Source organism: Nicotiana sylvestris, chromosome 3, assembly GCF_000393655.2.
Source record: "Nicotiana sylvestris chromosome 3, ASM39365v2, whole genome shotgun sequence".
In the NCBI taxonomy this organism is placed as follows: Eukaryota; Viridiplantae; Streptophyta; class Magnoliopsida; order Solanales; family Solanaceae; genus Nicotiana; species Nicotiana sylvestris.
Window position 1 is genome coordinate 174,082,333 of NC_091059.1, and position 24,596 is coordinate 174,106,928.

The 24,596-nt window shown below is 36.6% G+C and overlaps 1 long non-coding RNA gene and 1 pseudogene across 1 annotated transcript; both read right to left on the reverse strand.

Annotated features, from left to right (window-relative positions):
- LOC104217924 (FKBP12-interacting protein of 37 kDa-like) overlaps window positions 1-24,596 on the reverse strand; it is a 120,041-nt pseudogene that overhangs the window by 60,850 nt on the left and 34,595 nt on the right.
- Window positions 11,076-19,534, reverse strand: LOC104227761 (uncharacterized). The gene is made up of 5 exons (XR_011406250.1): window positions 19,477-19,534; window positions 19,225-19,294; window positions 12,350-12,414; window positions 11,250-11,305; window positions 11,076-11,153 (listed from the first exon to the last, which is right to left on the reverse strand). It is a non-coding gene; the product is annotated as an uncharacterized lncRNA (long non-coding RNA).

Below are 24,596 nucleotides of genomic sequence, written 5' to 3' on the forward strand. Positions count from 1 at the left end.
ATAAATATATAACCGCACCGATAATTAGGATAGGTTTTTTATTTTATAAAAATAAACCGAAAAAATACCGAACCGTACCGAATAAATTTTACATGTAGAAAATATATTTATTTAGTTAGTTTAAAAATAATAATGCATTAAATTTTCTTTGAGCCTTGAAATTATGAAAACTATTACAAGCCAACAAGTAATTAAACTCAAAATAATAATTCCTAAAACCTATTATGCTACTTCTACTTAAACTAACTTATTTCAAGTATCTTTATTAGAAAGACACAAAGTGTTCTAGCGATTATGAGTAACAAACTACAATGTATTGAATATGTTTCCTTTCATATAATTTAGATTTATCTTTTTGAATATTTAATCTTCTATAGACTTTATTCTTGAGTCTCAGCTTGGTATATCTTTCAACTCGTGTGATTAATATTTTCTTTGCCTTTGTTTGATTTCTTTTACGCTGTTGTAGAATAGTTGATGGATCTATACTCTAGCCATTTTTTTTTAATTCATCACCCTTTTAAACAGTAAAAATGTCTAGAGAGTTTTGCTAAGTCCTATAAAAGAACGTATGTTATTGCAATTCTACTTCTACTGGTGAATTTTACATGATATTAAAAAAAATACCGAAAATTAACCGAACCGTACCGATACCGAAGAGAAACCAACATGATTGGGACGGTTTTGAAAAGTCTAATTTTGGTTATACATAATAGAATAACCGAAAAATTGATATGGTACAAATTTTATAAAATAACCGGCCGAACCGAACCATTGACACCCCTAATTGATACATTCTAAAATCCTCATTCAAGAGCTCTCTTTCCTTCTACATTCGCCCTTTGCTATTCTCATGTCTCCTATCCCTCCCCCATCTACCAATTTCTCCAAAATTTCCAAACAAAAATCTCCAACTCTATTTTTTAACCATAGATTTAGTCGCTAAACCCAATACTGTGAATTGTTAAAGTTCTTAAAAGCCAAGTGAACCTAGAATTAGAAGCTCCAAAAGATGGATCTCTTACTCTTTGTTCGCGCCGATTCCGTCGGAGTTCTATGGTTCATGCCTTTGCGGCGAGCATGGATAATATTCCTATTATCTTTTCCCCTGTTAAAACTTATCGTTCTTCCTCCTTTATCATGTGTTTTTTATTTTTTCAATTCATGCATAGATGTTGTGTTCGCTTATCTTGGTTTTTTGTCTTATGATAGTTATTGATTAGCGTAGATATGATTAGTGTCCCAACTTAAACAAAAGTGAACTGTTATTTTTTGTTAGAATGAAAAGAGGATTGGAAGAAAATTTGGTTATTACCTTAATATCCTAAATTTGTCTAACGTGTACATAACTTCACATTCTATTTTCTTTATTTTTTGTGTTACATGGAAATATTTCCTACTTTATTTGATGAGATATAAATTAGTGTTTAAATTGTTTATCTTTTCTTGGTTAAATATTGAAATGCTGGTTGTCCTGCAATTAGATATACATGTTTCACACGGTCCTTCACCATTTCTTTTTCTCCTTAGTTTCATCGTTATGGCCACACAACTTGCTATTGGACTTCTATGCTTAGGAGTAGATGAGTATTCACAATCTAATTACAAAATTTTGATGGTTTAGTTGTCAAGTTTATGTTGGTAAGAGTGGGTTTTACTGCATTTTTTCATCATCGTCACCGTCCTCTAGGCTCCTCAGCTCTTTAGAATCCCCTTTTCAATTCTGTCACATATACTGAAAATCAAGTTACTCTTTCAGTTTTTGTTTCTCCTTTTTTAAATATGTATATGTATCAGAATTCTTACCAACTTTAGCTTTACTATGACTATCTTTTACTTTCTTTTTTTGTGCTTTATTAATTAGAATTTGCATTTGCATTTGAACCCAGTTAACTCCGAAGTTATAAGGAATTGCACAATTAGAAAATAGATAATGGCTTTCATTGTTTGTGGAATAGCATCCTACTTAATGTATTTGAATCAACTAAAGGTCTGTACATACTCAGTAAGTAGTCATTTTCTCAATGGTGTTTATTGTATTGATTTTGCAAGGCCTTTTCAGTATCCTTCAGTAGATGGTGCCACAATGGTTCAATTTTTTTCTCGCTGTTATGGTACATCCTTCTATTTATGAATTATTTTATGTCTTAGACAAAATGATGGGTATGCATGCCCAATGTGTTTAGCATATGAATGTAGCTTGGTAACAAATATAATTCTTCCTCTTTTATTTTATTCTCGGGAAAAGAAGAACTGAAATTAGGTGTGAATAACACTGATTAACGCATATTTTGAAGCTTATTCTCAATAGTTAGAGATCCTCTAAAGGGTATCTTTTAACATATTAGATGCCAAATCTTTTATTTAAAATCGAGAGAACCTTCTGTTAATGGTAATGAGGATCTTTGGATAAAATTCATGAATATTATCAAAGAACGAAGAAACAATTGAGCACATTGTGTCGACACGCTTTCTTATTTTAATTGAGGGGGTTTGTGAAATTAACTGACTAATAGATGAATCTCTTTCGCGACAGGTGATCCATGAATAAATAATTATTTTCTCGAAAGATTGAACTGTAAAGGTTCTTACTTGGTACATGTCAAAGCTAACAACTGAGGTGAGTAAGAAATTGAATTTTGTTTACAGATGGCCAATTTCATTATTCTGTCCAATTTCGGAATACTGTGAATTCTTATTGACTAAACATACATGACTTTTTGGTGAAACCTTCTTTTCTGATGCACCTTTGATTGATATTTAGGAACTTACTAAACTTTTTAAAATACAAAAAAATAATAAGACAAGTTCATTCAATTGAAATTCAGTTTGAAGATATCAAAAACTTCACTGATTAACAAGTTCTGTATTGTTTTCAACTTTACAGAAATATGACGAATGAAAACCAAACTAATGGAAGTGTTGCGGGAACGGTTGCTGCTGTTACAAGCCGTTCTACTCCTGCTCATGCTATGGCACCGGCAGAAAAACCCGGAAAGTTTTCCGGGATTGACTTCAAACGTTGGCAAATGAAGATGCTCTTCTATCTTACTACGTTGGAGTTTGCAACGTTTCATCAAGGAGGATCCTCCGGTCATGGCTGAAAATACTCCGGATGATGAACGACTTGTTGTAACTGAAGCATGGAAACATTCTGATTTCTTGTGCAAAAACTACATATTGAGTTGTTTGGAAGATGGCTTGTACAATGTCTATAGTGTCATGGAAACTTCAAAAGCATTATGGAATGCACTAGAGAAGAAGTACAAGACTGAGGATGCCGGACTTAAGAAGTTCGTGGCTGCAAGATTTTTGGATTTCAAGATGATTGACACTAGGTCCGTCATAACTCAAGTCCAAGAATTACAAGTCATTGTGCATGACCTCCTTGCTGAAGGTATGACCCGAATCAATAATTTTATTAATAAGATTTATCTTATTATTAATTATGAATTTATTATTGAAGGTATGGTCATAAATGAGGCCTTTCAAGTCGCTGCTTTCATTGAAAAGTTACCTCCGTTGTGGAAGGATTTTAAGAACTATCTTAAACACAAGCGGAAGGAGATGACACTAGAAGACTTGATTGTTCGTCTGAGGATAGAAGAAGACAACAAAAATGCTGAAAAGAAGTCACGTGGAAACTCGACAATAATGGGGGCAAACGTTGTTGAGGAGGCGCCACAAAATAAGAAGAGGAAGAAGGCTTCCGGACCAAAGAATTACCCAAGCAGGAAAAAGTTCAAGGGTAATTGCCACAACTGTGGAAGATCTGGGCATAAGGCCGTGGATTGTCGTGCGCCCAAGAATGATAAGAAGAAAAAGAATCAAGCTAACATGGTTGAAGATGAAATGGAAGACTTATGTGCCATGTTGTCTGAATGCAATTTGGTAGGAAATCCAAAAGAATGGTGGATAGATTCTGGAGCCACCCGCCATGTTTGTGCTAACAAGGAGTTATTTTCTTCTTATGCCCCCGCAGGACCCGACGAGACAATCTTCATGGGAAATTCATCTACGGCCAAAATTGAAGGAGTTGGCAAGATTGCGTTGAAGATGACGTCGGGAAAAATAGTGACTCTAAATCAAGTCCTCCATGTTCCAGAAATTCGCAAGAATCTTGTGTCTACCTCACTTCTTGTCAAGAATGGATTCAAATGTATTTTTGTTTCTAATAGTGTTGTACTTAGTAAGAACGATGTATATGTAGGAAAAGGTTACCTAAATGAGGGCCTTTTTAAGCTAAATGTAATAGCAGTTCCTATCAATAAAGTGAATGTTTCTTCTTACTTACTTGAGTCAAACACTTTATGGCATTCGCGTTTAGGTCACGTAAACTTCAAAACATTGCGGAAGATGATAAATCTAGAAGTATTGCCAAAATTTGATTGCATTAATTCCAAATGTCAAATATGTGTGGAATCAAAGTATGCTAAGCATCCTTATAAGTCCGTTGAAAGGAATTCAAGTCCTTTAGACTTAATTCACACAGATATTTGCGACATGAAGTCAACACCATCTCGCGGTGGGAAAAAGTATTTTATTACTTTTATTGACGATAGCACGAGATACTGCTATGTTTATTTACTTAATAGTAAAGATGAGGCAATTAATGCTTTCAAGCAATACAAGAGTGAAGTTGAAACGCAACTAAACAAAAAGATCAAAATGATAAGAAGTGATAGGGGTGGCGAATATGAATCTCCTTTTGAAGAAATTTGTTTGGAAAATGGCATTATTCACCAAACAACTGCCCCTTACTCTCCACAATCTAATGGAATTGCGGAGAGGAAGAATCGAACATTGAAGGAGATGATGAATGCATTGCTAATAAGTTCTGGCTTACCACCGAACTTGTGGGGGGAAGCTATACTTACAGCTAACCGGATAATCAATCGTGTACCTCATAGTAAAACACAGTCCATTCCTTATGAAAAGTGGAAAGGAAGGAAGCCTAGCTTGAAATACTTCAAAGTGTGGGGGTGTTTAGCTAAGGTACAAGTTCCTAAACCTAAAAGAGTTAAGATAGGTCCAAAAACGGTTGATTGTGTGTTTATTGGATATGTAACCAATAGCAAGGCATATCGTTTTCTGGTTCATAAATCAGAAAATTCTGAGATTCACATTAATACGATAATAGAATCAGATGATGCTGAATTCTTTGAAACTATTTATCCATATAAAAAGGAAAGTGAAGTGACCTACCAAAAGTCAAAACGACCTCGGGAGGAAATAACAGATGGTATGTCTAATGAAGAAAATCCAAGAAGAAGTAAACGTCAAAGGATATCTACTTCATTCGGTCCAGATTTTCTGACTTTTCTGTTAGAAAATGAGCCTCGTACCTTCAAGGAAGCAATGTCTTCCTCAGAAGCACAATATTGGAAAGAAGCTGTCAATAGTGAAATAGAATCCATATTGAGCAACCATACCTGGGAATTGGTTGATCTTCCTCCAGGTAACAAAACGTTGGGTTCTAAATGGATTTTCAAGAAGAAAATGAAGGACGATGGTACTATTGACAAATACAAGGCAAGACTTGTTGTCAAAGGATTTAGACAACGAGAAGGTCTTGACTATTTTGACACATACTCGCCGGTAACAAGAATTATATCTATTCGGATGCTAATAGCATTAGCCGCCTTGTATGGTCTTAAAATCCATCAAATGGATGTAAAAACAGCCTTCTTAAATGGTGATCTTGAGGAAGAAATTTACATGAACCAACCTAAAGGGTTTGTGGTTCCGGGAAAAGAAAAGAAGGTGTGTAGACTTGTTAAGTCTCTTTATGGATTAAAACAAGCACCCAAACAATGGCATGCGAAATTTGACCAAACAATGTTGTCAAATGGTTTTAAGATTAATGAATGTGATAAGTGTGTTTACATTAAGAACGTTCAAAATCATGTAGTCATTGTTTGCTTATATGTTGATGATATGCTAATAATGAGCAAAGACATTGCCGACATTCAAGCTACTAAACGTATGCTTGCTAGTAAGTTTGATATGAAAGACTTAGGAGTTGCCGATGTAATTCTAGGAATTAAAATCCAGAGGACTCCTCAAGGTCTAGCTTTGTCTCAATCACATTACGTGAAAATGGTACTTGAAAAATTCAAACACTTGGAATTTAGAAGTGCAAGGACTCCAATTGACTTAAACCATCATCTTATGAAGAATAAAGGCGAAAGTACGTCTCAATTGGAGTATGCTCGTGTGTTGGGAAGTCTAATGTACATCATGAACTGTACCCGACCTGATATAGCTTGTGCAATAAGTAAACTTAGTCGATTCACAAGTAATCCCAACAAGCATCACTGGGTGGCTATGAAACGAGTTCTGGGATATTTGGAGTATACCCAAGACTACGCTTTGCACTACAATAACTATCCTGCGGTTATTGAAGGATATAGTGATGCTAATTGGATAACCGGCTCATCAGAAACAAAGTCCACAAGTGGATACGTGTTTACTGTTGGTGGAGGAGCAGTATCTTGGAAGTCTTCCAAACAGACATGTATCGCTCGCTCTACAATGGAATCAGAGTTTATAGCATTGGATAAAGCCGGTGAAGAAGCTGAATGGCTTCGGAATTTTTTAGAAGACATTCCGTTCTGGCCAAAACCTTTGGCTCCTATTTGCATACATTGCGATAGTGAGGCTGCAATAGGACGGGCAGGGAGCGTTATGTATAACGGAAAGTCTCGTCATATACGACGAAGACATAATACCGTTAGACAACTACTTTCTAGTGGAATTATCACTATTGATTATGTAAGATCAAAGGATAATGTTGCGGATCCACTTACAAAAGGCTTAACTAGAGAGGGAGTTGAGAAATCATCTAAGGGAATGGGACTATGGCCGAGGACAAGTCAACATGGCGGTAACTCTACCTAAAATTTTGGATGTTCCGAGATCTAGGTTCAAGGAGCTCAAACAAAGTTGTGATTGACCGGTTCAACATTGTCAAAACAAAATCTTTGGTCCATTCTCGTGATGAAGACAATGTTCAGTAACAAGGATAGAACTTTACACGTTCTTTAATGATTACCTAAGTTTGATGAGGTATTTATCAAATAATGTCAATCTAAAGGATTACACGTTTAGGAATCACCTACGTAAGTGTGAAGAAGAAGTCGCTTCAATGAGAATTCTGTAAGGCCAATTCTCTACGCACTTATGATACCAGGCGGTATTCATGGCTAAAACGAACACAACAATGAGAACCAAAAGACGGTTAAGGGTTGGTTGTGTGACATATGGTTGTCTAGGTATACACTAAAGTTCGACGGTTCAAAGATATCAAATCTACCGATTGACCGAGTATATCCGACATATGTTCACTACGGAAAGTTCAAAGGGAAACCTACTTATCCAGATGCAATTAATCCTTACTTGCAAAATCACATAGCTTTCATCTATGATCTTTCTTGATACAGCCATTCCCATTCATGTGGGGGATTGTTGGACTTTAAGCCATTGGGCTTTAAAAGAGAAGAAGTGTGAATTGGAAATGGAGGGAAATAAAATGGAGGGAAAATGAAAATTTGAAGAAGTGAACTTTTGTCTTGCACTTTGTCCCTCATTGGTGAGGGACAATCACATTTATGTGCTTATATATAGATTCACTTCTTAAAGCTCTTAAAAGGAGTTGAAGAGAATGAACCCTCGCGCCGTCGTCGTCGCTCGCTCGGCTCGGCTTCGGCTTCGGCTTTGGATTTGGATTTGGATTTGTCAAATGATCGATAAGATTATTTTTGGACAAAATTTATTTAATTATTTAATAATTAATTACTGGCCGCGGTTCTGCCGCGACCGCGGTAGAATCGCGGCAGTTAGATTCAGAGAAGCTCTCTGGCCGCGGTTCGGCCGCGATCGCAGTAGAACCGCGGCAGGCCGCGTATTTTCTGAAAAGGCACCTTTCCAGACACCTCTTCTGATATTTGCCTATAAATTATGAGGCAAGGCTGCATCTTCCAGATACGAAAAAGACTCTACAACTTCATTCTTTCTGAATATACTGCATCCTAATTCGCAGTCTCTCTCTCTCAAATTCGTAAGTGTGATTTTGCTCCGTTCTTTGAGTTCGTTGGTATCCTGCAGTTTGTATTGCCACTGTTGCAGGAAGGTTTATTCCGTTTTATTCTGGGAGGATTTAATCCATTACCTTGGCAACGTGTGAGGGGATTAAAATTCCTTAAGGAAGGACAAGAAAATTGTGGACTCGGAATATTTCTGATTCTTTACTATTTTATATATTTCATTATTCTTCTAACAGTTTCCTGAATTTTGTTTTAACTCAGTAACGTTCACAGACAACAAATCAGTAAGTATGTGAAGAATAATCGGATTCGGGCAATGCCCATGATTTCCTAATATACGCTATCAAGGTCTACCAGAAACACTCATGGGATTGGTGTAATTCTAGCATATTAGTTCTTCTTCCTGCTGTATTAAAATCTCTCTCCTTACAAGAGATGTTCACTTCCTCAATAATTTTAATTTTGTAGGAAATGATTTGAGTAGTAAGAAAATTAGTTCAAGTCTTAGTGTTAAGGAGTATGGAAAAGATAAAAATCTCAACAACTACAGCAACTTCCTATGCCACGGACTCAGTTAATGAATGATTTTGCAAACAAGCTGGCAACCGAAACATGGACTCTGATCCATACCAAACATTTCTCGAAAGAATATGATTATTGTTTCTTCCTTCTTGTTGTCAGATTGATAAGTGTTGTAGATTCAAAGAAAATCTTTTGTGAAGTTTCTTCATTTAATAAATGAAGAACGATAGATTCTAGATTAAAAAATGTTTCTCTTATAGCAAATGTGATGATACTGGCTCAGATGCCTCCATTTCTAAAAACAAAAATGCTATATAAAATGCTTATTTATATGTTGTTTAATCCAATGAAAGTTCATTAAGTTCCGGGAGATTATTCAATACTCACGTTAGGCCCCGTGTATGCACGGGCATACCATACTAGTATATATATATTATACACTTTCAGCTAACGAATGCAAACCGTTGGCTGATAGGCTAATTTTGTATTTTGTCCTCCTTTTATTAAGTACATGCAGGCACTTGTTAATGGATTTAAGTCACTTTGATTTAATTAATTGTTTTGAATTATTAAACGTTACCCGTTATGGGTTATCAATCAAAAAAATTACATTTGAATTTAAATAACTGAATGTTGATTAATGCTACTGATTGTATTTATTAACTATAGTATATTAAGGGTGTGTTTGGTATGAAAGAAAGACTTAATATATCCGATAAGACTATCTAAACTTTAAAATAGTACATCATGGGATTATCTAGTGGATCTTATTGTTACTATGTTTGATTTTAAATATTTGGTTTTGAATTCAAATTTAAAACTTTATCTTTTACTAGTCAATTCAAAATTTTTAATCACAATTCTTATTGACTTTGTCTAAATTAGTTTTGTCCTAATTTTTCCATGCGTCCTCACCATTTGGCTTAACTATATTGCAAATTATCCTCTTTAATATAAGTTTACATTGTTAAAAACTAGGTGGGCGTTTGGACATAAGAATTGTAAAATTCCAAAAAAGAGTGAATTTTTTTTCAAGTGAAAATGATATTTGAAAATTAGAGTTATATTTGGACATGAATATAATTTTGGATTGGTTTTGAAGTTTTGTAAGTAATCTGAGTGAAAATGTGGAAAAACAACTTTTTTGAATTTTTAAAATTTTCAAAAAATTCCAAAATTCATCTTCAAGTGAAAATTGAAAATTTTATGGCCAAACACTGATTTAAAAAAAAAAAAGGAATTTTTTTTGACAAAAATGAAAAAATTCTTATGTCCAAACGGGCTAGAACTTGTTATTTTAAAATTAGATGCATTTTTTATCGTGTAAATTAAATGGGTATAAGGGACGTGTTAAATGAGTTTTCATATGAAAAAGTGTATTTTTTTTAATATGATAAGCTAAATGCATGTCCTTTATTTTTTTGAGTCAAAAAAGCAATAATTATGTGATTTTATGGTCCCAAACAAAATAAAAGTAACTTTGTTAAGACATTTTTATAAGTTGGATGACCGTCCATAAAATAATTTCAATTTAATATATGAAAAGCTTAAAATTCTTTCAACATTTCAGTTCTTGGAGTTTCGTTAAAGTACAAAAGAATCACGTCCAATCTTGTTTCAAAAACCACGAGACACCTAAATTGTGATAGAATATAAAGTTGTAAAGTTGCTTTGATTAATAAATTTTTTTAATATTTTTATTAATATGACGAAATTAAAATTTAGAAATTCCAAAAATATATTGTTAGTAAATTAGTTTAATCTTTGTCGGAAATATCAAAATCAATAGAATAATGACCATAAATCGGGACGACAGTTTGGTTTTGAATCCCATTTGCCGGTTAGGCCGCAGTATTGTCGTCTTTCTATATATTGAAACGAAACATGCTTACTGCGTAATTGAAGAGGAAAAAGCAAGGTGGAGAGGTTTAACGATGCACTTCGCCACAGCAAGATTGGCTACACTTTACAAAACAAACAACACTCAGTGCCGCACAATAACACATCGGCCAAATTGCAACTTAGTACTTGTAAAAATGTTCTGCATTTCTCTAATGTTACCCCCAAAAAAGGGCAATACAGAACATACTGGTGCTGGTGTGATGGATAGGGAACTAAATACACGAACTGCAGCTACCAGTTGGTATGACTGTCTGCAGCTTATCAGTTGAGTAGATATGGTCATGCCTTGTTACTTTACAAGAGCATTTGGAAATGAGTGTTCTTGTTGTCAGGTCGGCGGCTTCATCTTCCATTTGCTTTGTTGTCCCATTTATGGATAAATAATTGATCGATAAAGAGTAGCTTTACATATGAAGGTAAAGCCCCGAACGCATTGACCAAACAAAATTTTTTTTGGAAAGGAAAAATAAGATGTGTTACCATACAAATAGCACTAGTCTAATTCCAGTAGCCTACCTACTCATTCTCTGCCTGTGCTTCTGTAGCTGTCATTCCCTCATCACTGGCAGTTTTATCAGGAGTTAATTCGGTTTTCTCCATTACTGTGTTTCTTTCATTCAGCTCTACCTTCAGCTTACTGATCTCTTCATCCTTCTCTTCAAGTTTCTCTTGCAAGATTAGTACCTAGGACAAATACGATTAAACCATTAAACTCCACATCCTTCAAAAGTCATCCTAATACTGACTCACTCTAGATAAAATGGAAACTGTGTAAAGCACCATTTCATTTGATCTTTCCACATCGTTTGTCAGTCCCTCTATCTGCTTGCACAGGCCTGCAAGTGCGAATGAAAATTGTAAGAAATTGAGTGAATCAATCTACTCATCATTGCATTCTGAATAACGATGGCAAATCAACTGAAACTGGTTAGGTTAGGTCAGACAAAAAGGAATCCCGATGAGAGCAAGAAGGTAAAAGGAACACATGTCAAGAAAACTCTACAACAAAATTAGCAAAGATATAGATACCTTAAGCAACAAGGGTGCTTGATGCCTAGTTATGTCATGTTTCTTTTTTCCCCACAAATTAGATGAATGTGAAAAGTCAAATACTACAATCCACCATCAACCTGCTTCGACTTCATTAAAACAAGTTCTCATAACAGAAGTAAACTACACTGTTGGCAAGATATTAGGGGGAGAAGAAGATGGAAACCAAGGCAGAGAAGGCATAAAGACCCATCCATAAAAAAGCCCAGTTTCTCCATAGTGCACGAAGAAACTACTTTAATCTACAAACAAATTGTGAGCACTGGCAAGAGCAGGTTAATGGCTGAACCAGTGTAGGAATTAATGGTTTCTCAGTTGGGATGGGCAGGTCTCTCTGATTATGATATGACTCAATTCTATGTAAAAGCATGCCTTATGTCTGGCATGACTTTACTGTCGCATGAATAAGGGCATGCAGATATATGGTAACCACACAGATCAGGTGACAGCAGCTGGTTTCTTTCTGGGTACAGAGAAGATATGCATGTGAATCTGTTACGACCCGGATTTTCCACCCTCGAGAGTCGTGATGATGCCTACTAGTGAAAGCTAGGCAAGCCAATCAACTGAATTATTTGCCTTGTTTCCATTTTTAATTCGTTAACAAAATTTAACAAGCGGAAGATTCAAGTTCAAGTTATAATAATCCTGCTAATACCACTCCATAACAAATCTACCCAAGATTAGTGTCACAACTTCACAGACTGTCTAAGAGTACTACAAATAAAGGTCTGAAAGAAATAACAAAATACTATCTCTGGGATTACATAAAAGAAACAGGAAAATAGATAGAAGGAGACGTCAAGGCCTGCGGACGCCTGCAGAACTACCTCGGGTCGCCTGATGAACAAGAAACAACAATCTCACTGCGGTCCGAAATCTATAGCACTGGGATCTGCACAAAAGAGTGTAGAGTGTAGTATCAGCACAACCGACCCCATGTGCTGGTAAGTGTCTAGCCTAACCTCGGCAAAGTAGTGACGAGGCTAGGACCAGACTACCAAATAAACCTGTACAGTTAAATCATATACAGCGGAAAAGAAGAACAATGTACAGTTATGTATGGGAAGGGGTAACATGCTGCGGGGACATTGAATAATAACAGAAGAACAACAAATAAATAGGAGGATCACCACAATTCAATTGAAAATAGGAAAGGGAGATCATGGTGCGGGGTACAACAAGTAGCAACAGGAAACCAACAATTAAATGTAGAGAAACCGTAACTAAGTTATCAATAAAAATCAGGAAAACAAAGACAAGTGCACGACATCACCCTTCGTGCTTTAACACTCTCTCACCAAAATAATACACGGCATCACCCTTCGTGCTTTAACACTCTCTCACCAAAACAATACATGACATCACCCTTCGTGTTTTACACTCTTCCTCACCCAAGCAACAAACACAAGGCAAATAGGATAAGGGAATCTATAACATCGAAATAAAATCAAGTAACAACAGAAAATTAGTAAATAAACGTAAAGGACAACATAACTCAATTATCAACAAGAATCAGGAAAATCAAGGACAAATGCACGGCATCACCCTTCGTGTTTTTACTCTCGTCCTCACCATTAGAATAATATATACTGCACGACATCACCCTTCATGCTTTTACTCTCATCCTCACCATAAAATCAATATAATCGGCACGAAATTCTACATCGTGCGGCACGGCATCACCCTTCGTGCTTTATCACTCTTTCCTCACCATATGAATAATATAAATGTGCACGGCATCACCCTTCGTGTTTTATCACTCTTTCCTCACCATATGAATAATATAAATGTGCACAACATCACCCTTCGTGCTTTATCACTTTTTCCTCACCATATGAATAATATAAATGTGCACGGCATCACCCTTCGTGCTTTATCACTCTTCCTCACCCAAGCAACAATCACAAAGCAATTTGGGCAAGGGAAAATCAAAAATATCACAATAAAACCTCGGCAAGGGAAACAATATCATGAATAATAACATCCCGGCAAGGGATAGAATATCAAAGCAACAACATCCCGGCAAGGGAGATAATATCATCAACCTCTTCTCTTTTTCACATTTACTTCACAACTCGATTCACACTTTGATCCAATGCTCTATAATGTTCAACAATTCTATTCTTAACTTGAGCAAATGCTCTACCATGTTCAACAATTCAATTCTTAACTTGAGCCAATGCTCTACAATGTTCAACAATTCAATTCTCAATTCTCAACTTGAGCCAATGCTCTACCATGTTCAACAATTAACCATAATACTTCCACAAGTTATATTCCTCAATAGAAATTATCATATAAAGCATAAACAATACGAAACGGAATCACATTAATCATAGTATAAGACTCACGGTCATGCTTGACACCAACATATAGATACTCGTCACCATACCTATACGTCGTACTCATCAAATAACACATAACAAATAGGACACAACTCCTAATCCCTCAAGCTAAGGTTAGACCAAACACTTACCTCGCTTTGCAACCAATTCAAAATTCCAATAAGTCTTTGCCTCGCGAATTCGTGCCCGAAATTCTCAAATCTAGTCATAAACAATTCAAAATACTCAACACGAATCGTAGGAACTAATTCTATATGAATTTACAAATTTTCTAGATTAAAATCCGAAATTTAGCTCAAAAATTGTCCGTGGGGCCCACATCTCGGAATCCGACGAAACTCATAAAATCCGACAACCCATTCCGATACGAGTTCAACCATACAAAAATTATCGAATTCCGATGTCAAATAGCCTTCAAATCCTAAATTTTCATTTTTGAAAAGTTTTACAAAAACCACAATTTCTTTCATCCAAATCCGAAATAAACGATGAATATTGATATAGATTCATGAAACGTAATCACTTCCGGGTATAGAACACTTACCTCGGTTGATTTGGACTTGATTTGAGCTCAAAATGACCCCTTCACCTCAAAACCCAAACCCCCAACACTAAAAATACTCTCTCCCCCGGTTTGGTATTTATAGGCCCAGATTTCTGGGCTTCGGACGCGATCTGGTCGCGATGGCAGCACTTCACTACCAGCCATTTCTTTCGGACGCATCGCATCCGTAGGCTCCTCCGCCAGCCTTTGGTAATTTGGTCATAACTTCTTGTAGGAATATCCAAATGACAAACGGTTTGAAGAGTTGGAAACTAGACTCAAAGGGCTTTAATTTGATAGGTTGTGCATCACACAACTCGTTATATCCATGTAGATATGCCCGTCCAAAGTGTGGTCTTGTGCGTACTCATTTGCAACTTTAGTATATTATGAAATTTTCCAACTTGGCTTAGGCTTAGGACTTTACTTAGACCCCATATATCTTACACTTGCTATCATATCTATTTGACATCCATCATGGTAATAGACCTCTTTCACATACTAAATAATATAATTAGAACACGTCAACTATCTTATTTCGCCAAAATGCGCCGAATTATCCTATGGACTTCCAAATCCAAATTTGGACACACGTCTAAGTCCGAAATCACCATACGAAGCTATTGACATCATTAAAATTCCAATTTGGGATCATTTGCTCAAAAGTAAACTCTTCGGTCAACTCTTTCCATTTGAGCTTCAAAAATAAGATTTTGATTTTCTTTAAATTTAACTCTGAATCTTACGAAAAAAATCAAACTTGACCATACATGCGGGTCATAATCCGTATTACGAAGCTCCTCGAGGTCTTAAGCCGTTGAACGAGACGCTAATTCTTATGACGACAGGTCGGGTCGTTACATTCTCCACCTCTTAAACAAACGTTCGTCCTCGAACGTACTAAGAGTTATTCCGAGGTTGGCAAATTGATGATTTTACTTTACACATACTCTCGGTTGATCTCATGTTACCGCATTCGACACAAGCCCGACAACACCATCTCAGTTGAGATTATTTCCTTTATCCATATTTGTAACTTTAAAACCAAATTTCTTACTCTCCAAATATTTTCAAAATGGTCCAATTTTTTTTAATAGCGCTTAAATACTTTGAAATTTTTCTCGGGATGTTACATTCTCCCCCACTCAGGGTCATTCGTCCTCACATACACAACGTAACTTATCTCTTTCTTTGCACATCTCAATATCCCAAATTTTTTAGAAACTTCGGCAGAGTCTCCCCTGTAATTGGACCTATCCACCTGTCAGAGTAACACCAAAACAACTCCTAACAACATATACATAATCCAATCAACGTAACCCAACATGAAAGCAATACCAACATTGGCCTCATAAGTAATATAAAATAGTGATATCATAGCCTTTCAACAGCTCCATCCATCTTCTCTTCCTCCAATTGAGATCTTTTGTTTAAATAGATATTGTAGACTGCGATGATCTGTGAATGACACGCCGTAAAGGTAGTGTCTCCAAATTTTCAATGCATAATTCTTCTCATGGACTTTCAATTGTCGCAATGCATAAGCAATTACTCCGACGTCTTACATTAATATTGCACCAAGTCCAACACGATATACATCACACTACACGGTGTACGATCCTAAACATGTGGGTAACACCAACACTGGTACCATATTCAAAGCAATCTTGAGCTTCTAAAGTTCAACTCACACTTGTTTGACCATCTGAATGGAACACCCTTCTGGGTCACTCTGGTCTTAACAGTCTTTCATACTCAATTACAAAATCGTCAATTAACTTCATCTTAACAATAATCTCATTTCAAATCTTCACAATACCGATAGCGAGATTCGGGGCTTGAAGACCTCATAATTATTTACCCGAATTAATGAGTATCATTTAATGCCACCTGGGCGAGCATCTACCTTGTAGGTTAAAACTCCATAATTCTGACACAAATTTGGCAAATTATGCACAAATAATTTCATACAAGAATTTTCAAATAAGCCTAACAGGCATGACTCCATATTCATCACAAGGACCTCATCCTTATATGACATCCACCGCAGCTTGTAGCCCGGTTTAAATATTCCACATCATGTAAAAGTACGAGGATCTCGTCCTCAACTCCGTACACAAGTAATATGCACATTGTGCCAACTGAAATTTTCTATTTCCTTTCTTTCTTCTTCTAAATATTTTCGTTAAACAAAAATCACAACATAATAAGAACCCTCACACTGCTAGGGAATAAAATTCGCAATTTAAATCAATTTTCCTGAAATCATATCAAAACCCAGATATGAATAATATAAATGTGCACGACATCACCCTTCGTTCTTTATCACTCTTTCCTCACCATATGAATAATATAAATGTGCACGGCATAACCCTTCGTGCTTTATCACTCTTCCTCACCCAAACAACAATCACAAAGCAATTTGGGCACGGGAAAATAAAAAATATCACAATAAAACCCCGGCAAGGGAAACAATATCATGAATAATAATGTCCCGGCAAGGGAGAGAATATCAAAGCAACAACATCCCGGCAAGGGAGATAATATCATCAACCTCTTCTCTTTTTCACATTTACTTCACAACTCGATTCACAATTTGAGCCAATGCTTTATAATGTTCAACAATTCTATTCTTAACTTGAGCAAATGCTCTACCATGTTCAACAATTCAATTCTTAACTTGAGCCAATGCTCTACAATGTTCAACAATTCAATTCTCAATTCTCAACTTGAGCCAACGCTCTACCATGTTCAACAATTAACCATAATACTTCCACAAGTTATACTCCTCAATAGAAATTATCATATAGAGCATAAACAATACGAAACGGAATCACATTAATCATAGTATAAGACTCACGGGCATGCTTGACACCAACGTATAGATACTCGTCACCATGCCTATACGCCGTACTCATCAAATAACACATAGCAAATAGGACACAACTCCTAATCCCTCAAGTTAAGGTTAGACCAAACACTTACCTCGCTTTGCAACCAATTCAAAATTCCAATAAGTCTTTGCCTCGCGAATTCGTGCCCGAAATTCTCAAATCTAGTCATAAACAATTCAAAATACTCAACACGAATCGTAGGAACTAATTCTATATGAATTTACAAATTTTCTAGAATCTGAAATTTAGCTCAAAAATTGTCCGTGGGGCCCACGTCCCGGAATCCGGCGAAACTCATAAAATCCGACAACCCATTCCGATACGAGTTCAACCATACAAAAATTATCGAATTCCGATGTCAAATAGACCTTCAAATCCTAAATTTTTATTTTTGAAAAGTTTTACAAAAACCACAATTTCTTTCATCCAAATCCGAAATAAACGATGAATATTGATATAGATTCATGAAACGTAATCACTTCCGGGTATAGAACACTTACCTCGGTTGATTTGAGCTCAAAATGACCCCTTCACCTCAAAACCTAAACCCTCAACACTAAAAATACTATCTCCCCTGGTTTGGTATTTGGCCCAGATTTCTGGGCTTCGGACGCGATCTGGTCGCGATGGCAGCACTTCACTGCTAGCCATTTCTTTCGGACGCGTCGCATCCGTAGGCTCCTCCGCCAACCTTTGGTAATTTGGTCATAACTTCTTGTAGGAATATCCAAATGACAAAAGGGTTGAAGTGTTGGAAACTAGACTCAAAGGGCTTTAATTTGATAGGTTGTTCATCACACAACTCGTTATATCCATGTAGATATGCTCGTCCAAAGTGAGGTCTTGTGCGTACTCATTTGCAATTTTAGTATATTATGAAATTTTCCAACTTGGCTTAGGCTTAGGACTTTACTTAGACCCCATATATCTTATAGTATGCCTCATACACTTGCTATCATATCCATTTGGCATCCATCATGGTAATAGACCTCTTCCACATACTAAATAATATAATTAGAACACGTCAACTATCTTATTTCGCCAAAATGCGCCGAATTATCTTATGGACTTCCAAATCCAAATTTGGACACATGTCTAAGTCCGAAATCACCATACGAAGCTATTGACATCATTAAAATTCCAATTTGGGGTCATTTTCTCAAAAGTAAACTCTTCGGTCAACTCTTTCCATTTGAGCTTCAAAAATAAGATTTTGATTTTCTTTAAATTTAACTCCGAATCTTACGAAAAAATCAAACTTGACCATACATGCGAGTCGTAATGCGTATTACGAAGCTCCTCGAGGTCTTAAGCTGTTGAACGAGACGCTAATTCTTATAACGACAGGTCGGGTCGTTACAGAATCATGTGGTATAGTTCCTTGTCCAATACTTACTGAAGCATTTAAATTCCACAAAGAACCATAATCTAAGAGTGAGTATGCCTCTACTCATGTAATGTTATGAACCACAGGAGTATATGCAAATATTACCAAATGTTTCAACATTTAAAGCAAATATAAACATCCTATTTAATAAAAATCTAAACATCCTCACAAATATTACTATCAATTACACTGATCATATCTGGAACCTGTTGTACCAAACGGATTACAACAACAACAACAACAACAACCCAGTATAATCCCACAAGTTGGGTCTGGGGAGGGTAGTGTATACGCAGACCTTACCCCTACCATGGGTAGAGAGACTGCTTCCAAATAGAGCCCCGCCATACTTCCCACCAAGAACTCCCCACCTTGCTCTTGGGATGACTCGAACTCACAACCTCTTGGTTGGAAGTGGGGGTTGCTTACCACTTAGTCAATCACAATAAAACAAGCAGCAAACGAAAAATTCCTATCCCAATCAAAAGGCAAACAGAGATGTATTTATGAAGCAACTTGAGAGAACATTAACCTTCAAATTGACTTTTGAGTTCAGCATTCTGAGACTTCTGCAAAGCCAGTTTCATTGTTAATTCATGCATCTGCAAGTGAAGAAATAGACCATCTGTAACATCTCACATGTATGATGTACAAACCTGGAAAAACCAAGCTAAGCAACTAGGTAACCTATGAATAGACTAGTCCCTTCCATCTCTAAATTCAGTTGTGAACTAAATGAATTATATATTTTACACACTTCACTGATCATATAATCATCTAATACCTTTCCTTCATTAGCCTGGTTTCCGATCTCTTCAATTTCCTCTTGCAGTGTCCTACATTTAGCCATTAGCATCTTCCCCATTTTGCTTTGTGGGGTAAAATTGACTGCAGCAATGTTATCATGCAACCAGTGGCGGAGGCAGGATCTCCATGAAGGGGGTTCAAAATTTTTTTTTTTTGTACCTAGTGGGAATTGAACTCATGACCTTATGTAGATTTTGAACCCCCTTGACCACTAAACTACACTTTTAGATTGTGTTAAGGGGGTTCAAAACTTAATATATAGAGGTAAAAACAGATTTTGCCTTATATATACAGTGTATTTTTTCGGCGAAGGAGGTTCGGGTGAACCCCCTTGCGCCCCCCTAAATCCGCCCCTGCATGCAACTCCTTCACTTTCTTATCCTTCTCCTCAACCAAATTCTGGCATTGCAAAATAAGAAAAGATGTAAGCAAGAGTGCAATCAGGCAAGCAAGCCCATGAAGGAAGAATGAGAAAGTCAACTAAACTACATGCCAAAAGCATCCAAAAATTTAAGCACCAACATGCTTTATTCATTGGCAAAAGGATGCATCATCAGAGCTCATAGAGCAATTCAAAAGGCAACCAGTAACTATGTCACCAACAGAACACTGTCCACAGTAAATAACGAATACCAGCCAACCATCATAGAGACATGGAAGCACAACGAAGTTAAAGTATGGAACCACTAAATAAGTGTATCAAATTCCTCTATATACATTTCAACTTGAAATTAAAATTAAAGTCCAGAACTTACCTTCAGTCTAGTGAACTCTTCATGAATTGCTGGATCCAGCAATAGCTTCCGTGCCTGTTAATATACCCCCCAAAAGAATAAGGAAACTGAGCAAAAAGTGAACCACCAATAAAGAGATTAAAAGCAAATGTTAACCCACTTTTTTTTTTTGAAACGTTATGGTATAAGATGAGAGAGAGAGAGAGAGAGCGCACTCAGTGCAGATGCATATCATAGCAGAAAAGAACACAAAGCTGCAAAGGTGTATTCAGCAAATCATAGTGCTGTTCTGAGAAGAAAAAAAAAGATAAAAAAGAACATAAAGAATTAAAAAAACAGAAAGGGTTTTATTCCATAAATCTGGCATTGCAACGTCTAGATTTCTGGAAATTGCTGGAACTAATTATATATTCCTTGAAACTTTCTTCTTAGTACCATCTGTTCTCACCTAAAAGGAACATCTATTAGGCATCATTGAGCATATCTGGTGTGTGTGCATAATTTTGGTCTAGGAAAGAATAGAGGGGAGTCCGGTGCACTAAGCTCCTGTTATGCGCGGGTCTAGGAAAGGGCCGGACCACAAGGTCTATTGTACGCAGTCTTACCCTGCATTTTTGCAATATGCTGTTTCCATGGCTTGAACCCGTGACCTCTTGGTCACATGACAACAACTTTACCAATTACGCCAACGCTCTCAAGGTAAAGAATATAAACTTTAAAATATATGTTGAACTGATGTGACTGAGCATAACTGTCAAAGCAGAGTTAAACAACAAGGAAATCACCACCCATTAAATATAATAACAATCTTAACATCTCTGAGTTTTTTACGAGTGTGATTATGAGGGCATCAACAACAACAACAATCCAATGTAATCCCACAAGTAAGGTCTAGGGAGGGTAAGATATACACATCCTTACCCCTAATCTGGAAGGACAGAGAGACTGTTTCCAATACACAAAATAGTGTCGGCTTCACAAATTGTGATACAGTGAGAATATATGTCCCTTAATTAGGAGTATAGACATTTGAACAAGTGCCCACTATCTTTTCGAAAAGATTATAGACCCAAACTGGCTAGTAGGATCTACATTAGAATTAGGCAGAATGATTCAAGCACATAAGAGGTCCAGGTCACCATTTTGCAGTTCCTAAGTAGTTCTATCTTATAGGGCGTTTTTATGTTAGCTATATGTTCCTCTTACCCTTCAGTTCTCTTTCCTCGCATCAAATGTATGAACATTCAACAAATAGAAACACAAATTAAACCATTTCCATTCACGATTTCCCTTGGTAACACACAATTTACAACCTTAATTACTACTCCCTCAGTTACAATCTAAATGAGTTAGTTTGACTCGGCACGGAATTTAAGAAGAAAAAAAAACTTTTGAAACTTGTGATCTCAAAAGCTTAAGGAGTAAAAGTTTTGTGGGGTCATGACATTTGTATGGTTATAAAAGCTTTTCATTAAAAGGAAAATTGGTAAAATAAATACTTTAAAATTGAATTATTTCCAAATTTAGAAATGTATCATTTATTTTGGAACAGACTAAAAAGGAAAATACCTCATCTAATTTGTAACGGAGGGAGTATGTCCTAAGTGGTTTCTAGCATACCGAGTATATTGGGGTGGGGTGGGGGGGATGGGGATTCTAGAGCCTTGGACCACAGCACTAGTGTTAACAGAGGGATTGTATTCTCGGGCCAATACGTTGATAAAGTTGATAACTGGATTGGAGTTGGAATCTATATATATATTAAAGGAATAAAATTACCATAAATAATTAGAATTGTGGTTAAGCCAAGTGGCAAGCTAATAAATGTCAATAGTATATGGTAACTTTATTCTATATTTGACTATTTTAGTTAAATACAAATAATATATATATATATATACACGAAATTTTAATTAAAAGATAATTTTGATTTTATAGATAAAGTTTTAAAATTTTAATTTTAATTAAAAATAAAATTTATCTTTTTTTTATCATGTTATCATACTTAATTCGGTTAATGATCATATGCAATCATGTTAGGAACTTTTGTTATTTTTGTAATTATTTAAATACTACTTCGCCTCTAGTAAAAAAAAACTATTCCATATAACTATAAAACTCTTTCACATTTTGTCACACCTCCTTTTTCCGTACCCGAGAGGGTACAAGGGAGTTTTTCCAATTAAAGGACAATCGAAACGGGATTTGTTTATTTATTTCAGAGTCGCCACTTGGGAGATTTAGGGTGTCCCAAGTCACCAATTTTAATCCCGAATCGAGGAAAAGAATGACTCCATATTACAGTCTGCCCACCAGAAATCCGGATAAGGAAATCTGTTAACCCGGGAGAAGGTGTTAGGCATTCCCGAGTTCCGTGGTTCTAGCACGGTTGCTCAACTGTCATATTTGGCTTGATTATCTGATTTAATACATGTTGAACCTATGTGCAAAATTTAACTTTTAACCGCTTTTATCATTTAATGTTATTTTTATCAAGAATTGCAACGTTGTGGAAACATATCTCGAACCACGTTACATCAATGCACCCATAGTTGTTTGACATATCTCGACTCGGTTGAGATTTGGATTTGGGTCACATAAATGTGCACCAGAGTTAAGGAAAATAAATTATTAAAGGCGTGCCTAACGCAACTAGCGTATTGTTATTTTGGGGAAGGCCGTAAAATTCGCTAAACGGCTTGTCCCGAATTCTAAGTGTTTTAATATATACATTTAGAGGGCCCCGCAGCTTGTGCATTTTTGTTTGTTGAGGCTCGTCTCATTTATTATTAAAAAAGAATTTGCAACGTCATAGAAATGCTTCTCAGACCACGTCTCAATCAATGTACCCGTGATTAGAGACACATTTCGATTTCGTTGAGATTTGGATTTGGGTCACATAAATGTGCACCCGAGTTTAAGAAAATTAAATTATTAAAGGCGCGCCTAAAGCGACTAGCGTATTATTATTTTGGGTAAGGCCGTGGAATTTCGCTAAACGGCCTGTCCCGAATTCTAAGTATTTTAATAGACACGTTTGGAGGGCCCCGCAGCTTGTGCATTTTTTGTGTGTCGAGGCTCGTCTCATTTTTATTAAAGGCAAGCCTAAAAACAACTATGATTATCTACTTTATTCGCCTCTAAAAAATCCTAATTTATTCACTAAGACCTTAAAGTCATTATAATCGGGTTACATAAAATGTACCCCCGAATTTTAGGCATTGTAACCATGTCATGGGAACCGTACCCCTAATCACGATGATGATTTGTATACATGCCTAAAGTAAGCTACGAATGTTCATAACGACCGAAAATAATTAATAAAAATAACGATCAAGGCTCATTCGTTCATGAGAACTAACAGTTTCATAATTCATACACAAACTAAATTCACGCTACATCATTCAATCACAGAAATTTAGAAGCATGCTAAGGGAAAATCCTGAAACAGAGAATCAAAAGATGGAAATTTTACGACTAAAGCAATATCACGTATTCATTCGAGATTCAAGTATCACTCCGGCTAAAAATGTAATCACGCAAGAACAGAACAAAGAGAGAATAAAACTGGACCTCAAACTTGTAATGTTTTCGTTTCTTTTTCTTTTTGAAATATGCTGAATAAAGCATTCAACACATAGTTCAACCATTAAAACCCAACTTAAACAAAATACAATCAATGATCAACATTAGGATCATAGTAGATTCCAAAACTCACGGAATCGTGTAATATATCTATGGATCAATAAAAGAGAGTGATAGGAACGGACCTTTCTTTGTCCTCAACGTGACGGACCTCGACGAACAACGACGACCTCAACGGAAACGAAAACTCGAACCAAGATTGTCAACGACCTCGACGCTCACCTTCTCTCTCTCTACGACCTTGACGGGCAGTGGGTTATTTGGGCGATGGAGGGAGCTGGTAATGAGCCCGTTTGGTGGTAGTGTTTTCGACGTGGGGGAGTGGGGGTCTCGTCTGGGCAATGGTCGAGGACTGCGCAGGTAGCGGCAGTAGGTCGACGGGGCGGCGTGACGCCGGGAAAGCAGCAGCAGTTGCTGTTGGATAGAAACTGAGGCGTGGGGGTCGTGCTGGTTCAGCTGGTAGCGGGCAGCAATGGTGGTAGACGACCAGAGCTGGGCGTCACTTGTGGTCGATAGGCAGTGGACGGTGGTCCGTGACGACAAAGGCTAAGACACGCAGCAACAGCTGCTCAGAAACGCAGCCACAGATGCTTGGCACGCAGCAACAGCTGCTCGTTGGACTGAAAATGGTGAAACAGCTACGGTCGGGGTTGTCCGGTGGTGTTCGCCGATGAGTGACAGTAGGGTCGAGGAAGCTGGTGGATTTGACGGTGAGGAA